The 6,877-nt window shown below is 42.7% G+C and overlaps 1 protein-coding gene across 5 annotated transcripts in view; it reads right to left on the bottom strand.

Moving 5' to 3' along the window:
- The window catches only part of taok3a (TAO kinase 3a), an 86,070-nt gene that overhangs the window by 77,833 nt on the left and 1,360 nt on the right, over positions 1 to 6,877 (bottom strand). The gene's annotated exons all lie outside the window — the stretch shown is intronic.

Raw genomic sequence — 6,877 nt, 5'->3', positions numbered from 1 at the left:
ATTAAGCAAGAAAAGGGTGGCAGAAGTACTTGCTTTGGCTCTCAATGCCCCCCCCCCCCCCCTCTTCATCTGCAACTCGTACGTTCCCATGTGCAACATGACACACCATTTACATCCAGCCTGATGAATCAGGGGTTAGCCAAAAGCTCAGTTGGCAACATCTACGGGAGAGGGCTGAAATGCAAGACAACAGTTGCCCAGTTGCTCAACAGAAATAGCATAACCTCCATAATTTGATAACCTTGACATTTTCTTGAACTGTAAATTATTGGTACAGAATTCGGCGATAAACACATTCAGCCAGCCGAGTCACAGTCTTAACTAAAAAAACAAAAATTAAAGTCACATTTAGCCTGATTCACTGCTGACTGGCGAGAGCACAACACAATCTCCCCTAGATTCATCAGAGGCAAATCTCCACTTGACCCAATGGAGGCTGTCCAGTCACAGCATTAGGACTGCACAGAGCTTGGGCATAGGCCTAGTTTCTCTTGGGACTGGGGGGGATGGGGTAATTTTGGCACACACTTTGGTAGCCCAACAGATGACGAGTTATCAAACCTTTACGTCAGGTTCTGTGACAGCCAGACCACAAGGGTTCAGTGCTATCTTCATCCATGCAACATCACCTTTAAAAGCCCTGCATCATTCGGTAATACTATGGAATGAAAGCTTGTCAACAGTCATTAAACTATACCAATGTTGGCCACAGTGCCCGCTGCTGCGCTGCCGTGGAAGTGCTCAACCAACATAGCAGCAAAATGTGCTCTGCAATGACACTTAAAAAGAAATGAAAGACAGGTTCGGAAAGATGTTCCAAAGGCACCGCGTACAAATTATGATGTGGGACTGTGAGACACAAAAGAGCTTTGGGCAAGCAAAGGAAGCTCCCAAAATAGACCAGAGTGGTACAGTGTATTACCTCACCCCCATTCACATCAGCAAATGTGTCCATCACAATCATGCATCCTAAGCCTTGCTGACATGCACCACTCCACTAAGCTAGCAGTGTATACTGGAGTTTTCCCAGCCGGTTGCATGCAGGAGAGTGTCAGCAGAACAGACGCAAATTGTAAGCCTATGACATTACACTTTCAATTTTTTAAAGACCCCTATTACAGCAAACCATGGAGTTCTAAAAATACTCCTGCCTAAGCCCTTTCCTTCATTCTGCTGAGCTAAATTAAGCCCTAGACCCAGGAGGGGTGGTGGTGGGCAGAGATAAGACAAGTCAGCCATCAGCAATGGTGATTGTTTCTTTGGGTGTTGATGATGGCTGCAGCCATAATTCCCAAGCTCTTCAACTTGGCCTAGTCATGTAAGAGCAGAGAGAGGCTCGCAGATTTCACAGGAGAGCTGGAGACAGATGTATCCGGGTATAATGGGGGTTGAAAAGAGGGGAGGGGGGATGGAAAGGCAAACTCACGGTCACAGCTGCAACCTCGCCAGAGGATTGGAGGCACGCTCCTAACGAAGGGCTGTAATCAAGTCGCTCATACTAACCTCCCACACCCAGTGAGGCTGACTTGCCAAAATGCCTCTCTTATGACAGAGGGTTTAGCACGCTTGAGGAAGAAAACAATGGGGGGGGGGGAAGAACAGTCCATGTAATGTATGAGAATAAAATGACGTATTCAACAGCCTATGTGGTTTGCATTTTGGTAAAACATATCTGTAATTCATGTGGAAAACAAATTAAGCCAGATGTCACACAAGCACAGAGCCTATAAAAAGCATGAACATTTTTTAAAGAGATTGGACCTGCTAAATGAATCAAGGCTGGCATGTGCCTCCAGACACAAGCCTAATGTGCATGTTATTTTTATTGTGAAAACATCAATGAGCATAGCTAGACCCGACCTCTCACTAAAGATCTAAACTGGTTGGTCAGACAAAGACAGTTTTCAGCAGTGCGAAGTGGCGAGTGAACAGCAGAAGTGGCCCACTCACAAGGGAGGCATTTGTTAATGAGACATCTGTCGGGCCGTGACTTCCTCCCCTCCGAGAGAGCTTTCAGTAGACGAAGACCATGACTCAGGTCTGCACCAACTGCTGGGCCGCGACTGGATCCATCTCACATTTTACCCTGTGACTCCTATCATGGTCAGTGTAAAAACACAGTTTCCATCAAATCCTGAAGTAAATGCAGATGAAACGGCTTCTGATTATGTCCTTTGTGGACATGGACCATCAGATGGATTATAACAAAAACACACACATTTAATTAAATTGAGAAGATAGATGGGATGACTTGCAAACCAACACTGCCTTGATGCTCAACAGAAGAAGGCTTAAGGATGCACCCGCTGTGAACACGGGCATGTGTATGCAGTTCCCATGATTGGGTAATTAAATAAAGTGCTACTGTAGATTAATCCTGTTAGCAAATATCTGTACTGGTTCTCTCTGGCTTCACATGACCATGATCTTGCAGCAGTGCAGAATTCCGCTGTCTTTTGAAATCATCATTAAAAGCAGTACGTGTTAACGCATCTGCTGGTAGAGGAGAGGTGGGGGTAGGGAGGGCATACTTCTCCTTGTCATCTGAGACAGCATTCCTATATTAGACATGCTAAACCAGATCACTGCAGAACATTAAGCCTGACAGCAGTGCTTTAATATTTGATGCGCTCTGCTACCGTGGCATAAACCACCAAACTGCTGTAGCACCAGCTAAACTGACAATTCTCTAATATATTTTTCAAAAGTCAGCTTTCCATCACATGGAAGTGGAGAAAAGTTTGTCGCTTTCAGCAGAGAGTTGTGAGAGATGCTGAGATGGATTAGTCAGCAGGGAGGAGAAATGTACATTTCTCACTGCTGCTTTCAACAGGTTGCCCTAGATGCAAAACAAAACCTGCCAAGACTTTCTCAAGTCACTGGCATCAAGGGTTTCAACTTTTGGAAAATACCATAACGGCTGTCTCACAGAGCTGACCTAGCAGCACACAGCCAGTAAACTCATTACAGGGTTGGTGGCAAGCCATAAGACATGTGGGCCTACTCGTGGGGCTGTCATGGTTCTTCGACAGCAGAGTAGGTAAACTTGTTAACTTTGACATCCACATGACCCTAGACAAGTAAAGAAGAGGGGGACTAAGGAAGAGTCACATACTCTGATAAGACATCACTTCCAAGGTCATAGCAGGACAGCACTGTTTGCAGTGCTAATTAAAATAGCCCCTGGTTCTGTAAGGCCAAAAGCCTGCCTGTACGCCTTCAGGTTGTTCTTAAATTAGTCAGGATTCAACTGAGACCGGAAGAGATTGCATTAGGCACTGCAGCACATTAAAAGAGCTGTGAAGCAGAAGATAAAACAGACAGGTCACACAAACAATTGTAACTACTGTTTACAGAGGGGGCAGCGATAATTTGTTGTCCAGATAAACTGCTCTAGCCTTCACTACATGACGATGTCATGGGTACACCCTGCAGAAACAAGAAATTCTTGGGATTGAGGAGTGGGAATTGAGGTTTTCATTTTGTTGAGAGTGTTTCCTCTTTGTGAAGTTAATGTAATAATTTACAGCTCCCGCAAGGACATATTCTCTCATTCAGATTAGAGGTTAGGCTCAGCAGCAGAACAACAGACTTAGAGCATGTTTAGACTTAGTGACTTCTGAAACACTCTGCAGCTTATTGGATGCTTGCCACTATGTGGGTTTGAATCTAAATATGGGGATGTCCTTCCCACTGTTCTATACCATGCTACTTTGCCTTCTTGCTATGCAATTTGGATGCTGTTCGTGGATTTACTTCCCATATGAGCAAATCCACTGATCGTTGTTCATATTATATTCATTTGGTACAAAATCATAAATGCTAGTGTGAATGTATTGTTGGACATGGTGCTCCTGTGTACAGGAATGGCAACCACCTCCTGTTCTACTATATATTTAAACTTTACGCACCCAGATAATCCAAGCCCCTTTACAGAGCAGGGCATGTATTATGCCTGCTGCCAGGGGGTTAAACCTTCCACCGCCAATGTCACTTCTGTTGGTTGTGTCAGGCCATGCCCACACCAAGCTGAAAACGCACCTTTTTCCTTCCATCCATACTAAACCAGCATTTTCCCTACTTAAAAATGGTGCATCTTGACCATGCTCTCCAGAGTGGTTAATCCAAAAAGTCTCTGTTGTAGTGTGGACAAGGTTCATCCAAACTGATGCTTGCACATAGACAGGTGCTGTGTTTTCTATATGTATTTAAAATTTTCTTATGCATTGTATTTTACTATGTACTATTTTTTTTTTTTACACTTCATTGTGAAGCACTGTGATTTTTATCTGTGAAAGGCGCTATATCAATAAACTTTACTTACTTACTGTGTAGCAGTAATCAAAAGAGGCCAACTTTCTGTCATCTCGGGCTCATTCTGTGAAAATTTTGAATACCATAATAGAGCAATTACACAACACAGGTTTCATCATTAACTTGGTTTTATTAACCCTGTGTCTGACCAATGGTCTCACCTCAAAGTAGGAATTATTATACTTATTCGGCTGTCAGACTACAAAAACAGAAAAATGTCACTAGGACCAACTACATTGTGTTGAGTGTGAAAGTTTATGACTGACTTTGTGGTCCACCTCCTAGCTTTTTCAACCGCATCATCAGAAAACCGAATATATTAGGCCTCATGCAAGAAACAATCAAAAGAACGGATTCAGTCCAAGGTGGCACATAGGAGGGATTTAAGAAAATGTATGGCATCCACATTTTCATATTCCTGTTTAGAATATTCACTCAGGTACAAACAAAATGTACAAGTTGTCCAGACCTGTCGTAAGTGCCATATACAGATAATCTGCAGATCGCCGTTGTACCCGACAGTGTAACTTCTTCTTCTCTCATCTATAATATTCTCTTGTCTAATGATTGTCACGACCCCTTGGCCGTCAGAAAGACATTTTTAGCATCAAACTTTACGTCACACCATTCCCTTGCTGCTCTGATCACAAGTTACTGGCAGCTGTATTATTAATATTTTATAACCGTTTCGGGACATGTAATAACAGATGCCGCTGTGTGTCGTGCTTTTGTGTGCTGATTTCCGAAGGCACGAATACAAGCTCAACAGTGTGACAGTGTGTCATCTTTTTACTCATCTGTAACATTTTTGTGAATGACACTCGTCCACAAACAAGAGTGTAACAGATAACCTTATTTGGCGATTTTTGGGAAGTCGATTATGCTAATAATGAAATCTCACAAACATCTATTCATGAATAGTTGCTGTATTCACCAAGTTTGTGCAGTTAACTAAGGTTAATGAATCCGCCTCGTACGTGCAAACCTCAAAGGAAAAAGTAAGAGTTTTTGGATTTGAAAATGTTCTTGCGTTAGGCCCATTGTGTGTTGGATAAGCAAACACAATATACTATTCAAGTGGTCATGGAAAGTCTGTGGTGAAAATGTGGTTTTAACCATGTAAGTGGCTAGAGAGACATAATCTGCAAAGCTTCGTCGATGTCAAAACTTAGATATGATAAATTCTTGTCATAGCATGTTGTTGGCACAGCCCTAAAAATGTTTTCTGAGAATTTGACTTTAAGCCTAATCTTGATCCCAATTTAAACCAGTCCAGTGTGCAAAGGGGCACCTACCTTTAGTGTGAACATGGCCTCAGTGCATGTCTGGTTCACACTCCCACCCCCCCTCTCTCACAGACACATCAGCCAATTGTCAAGAGAAGCTGATGTGTCCTTTCCCAGTGCATCCATCAGCAAGCGCGCGCACACACACACACACGTACTCAAAGGGATTTGTGCAAAATCATGGCAAGACCCTCGGCTAACGTCTCAATAATCTCTCACACAGCTCTATAAAAAGACATGACTTTAGCAAATGCTCATGACTTCCTCTGCTTTTCTAAAGGAAGCCTGTTGTCACATTGTTGTCACATAATGAGACCTGTATCACCCTGTCTTTAACAAAGGTCAAATAAAAGCAGAGGAGAAAATAATAACTGATCCACAACAGTCTATTGATTATGTGCCTATTTAAAATGAGTCTCTTCGAATTCTTAGCCCTTTTTCCGCAAAGTCTCATGCTTCACAGTATGCACTACAACAAGCTTTTACCTGACCAGATGTGGCTAAACTCCAACTGTTCAAGAAACAAGCATTTAGCACATCTTAATTAAAAGTATTCCTCTTATATTATGAGTGAAACATGCACCCGAAAAGGTCACAGTCAAAGCAAAATCTTAACTGCTGAACTGCCCTAGATACCATCACAGACAAGGAAGTGTGACACTTTCTGTTCCCTGTCAGTTGCTGGTCAACAGGATGCCTTCTAGATATAGGTGATGTGAACAAGAGAGAGAGGACTTACGCAACAGCTAGGTGCCCTTTGAAGGAAATCATGGTGCAAAACTGAAACTCTTGACTGAAGACATAATAGCAAAAATAGAAGTAAAGAAGACAAGAAACCCTGGCAGCTGTTAAAACAAACTCACTTGATTCCTCAAAAGATGTATTCTCTTTAACGGACATCAGTTTGACATCATCTCAAAACAAACGTGTGTGAAATGAGTTTACATGGCCTTTTCATCCACACTACATTCTTTCTTTGCACATGAAAGTAGAAAGAGATAAAAAGTCAGTGACAAATTGTCGATTTGACTTACAGGCATGTGCATACGATGGCATTAAATGCTGCTTGAAATAAATGATTAAGAAATGACACAGTTTAGCAGCGAGACACGGGTCTGCTGCCTCTCACTCATGCGCTCTACACACAAGAGATGACATCATGTTGGGTCAGCTTGGGTTTTGGTTCTCAGCTTGCTATCCGCATCTGCCATTTCGAGCGCGTCATGTTAGCCTACATTTACTTTTACCGCTGGTTATTTAACCAAGCACCGTCCTGC

Source organism: Micropterus dolomieu, linkage group LG21 (genome assembly GCF_021292245.1).
Source record: "Micropterus dolomieu isolate WLL.071019.BEF.003 ecotype Adirondacks linkage group LG21, ASM2129224v1, whole genome shotgun sequence".
Taxonomy (NCBI): domain Eukaryota; kingdom Metazoa; phylum Chordata; class Actinopteri; order Centrarchiformes; family Centrarchidae; genus Micropterus; species Micropterus dolomieu.
Note: the sequence above shows the minus strand (reverse complement) of the source record. Positions and strands in the feature narration are given on the sequence as shown.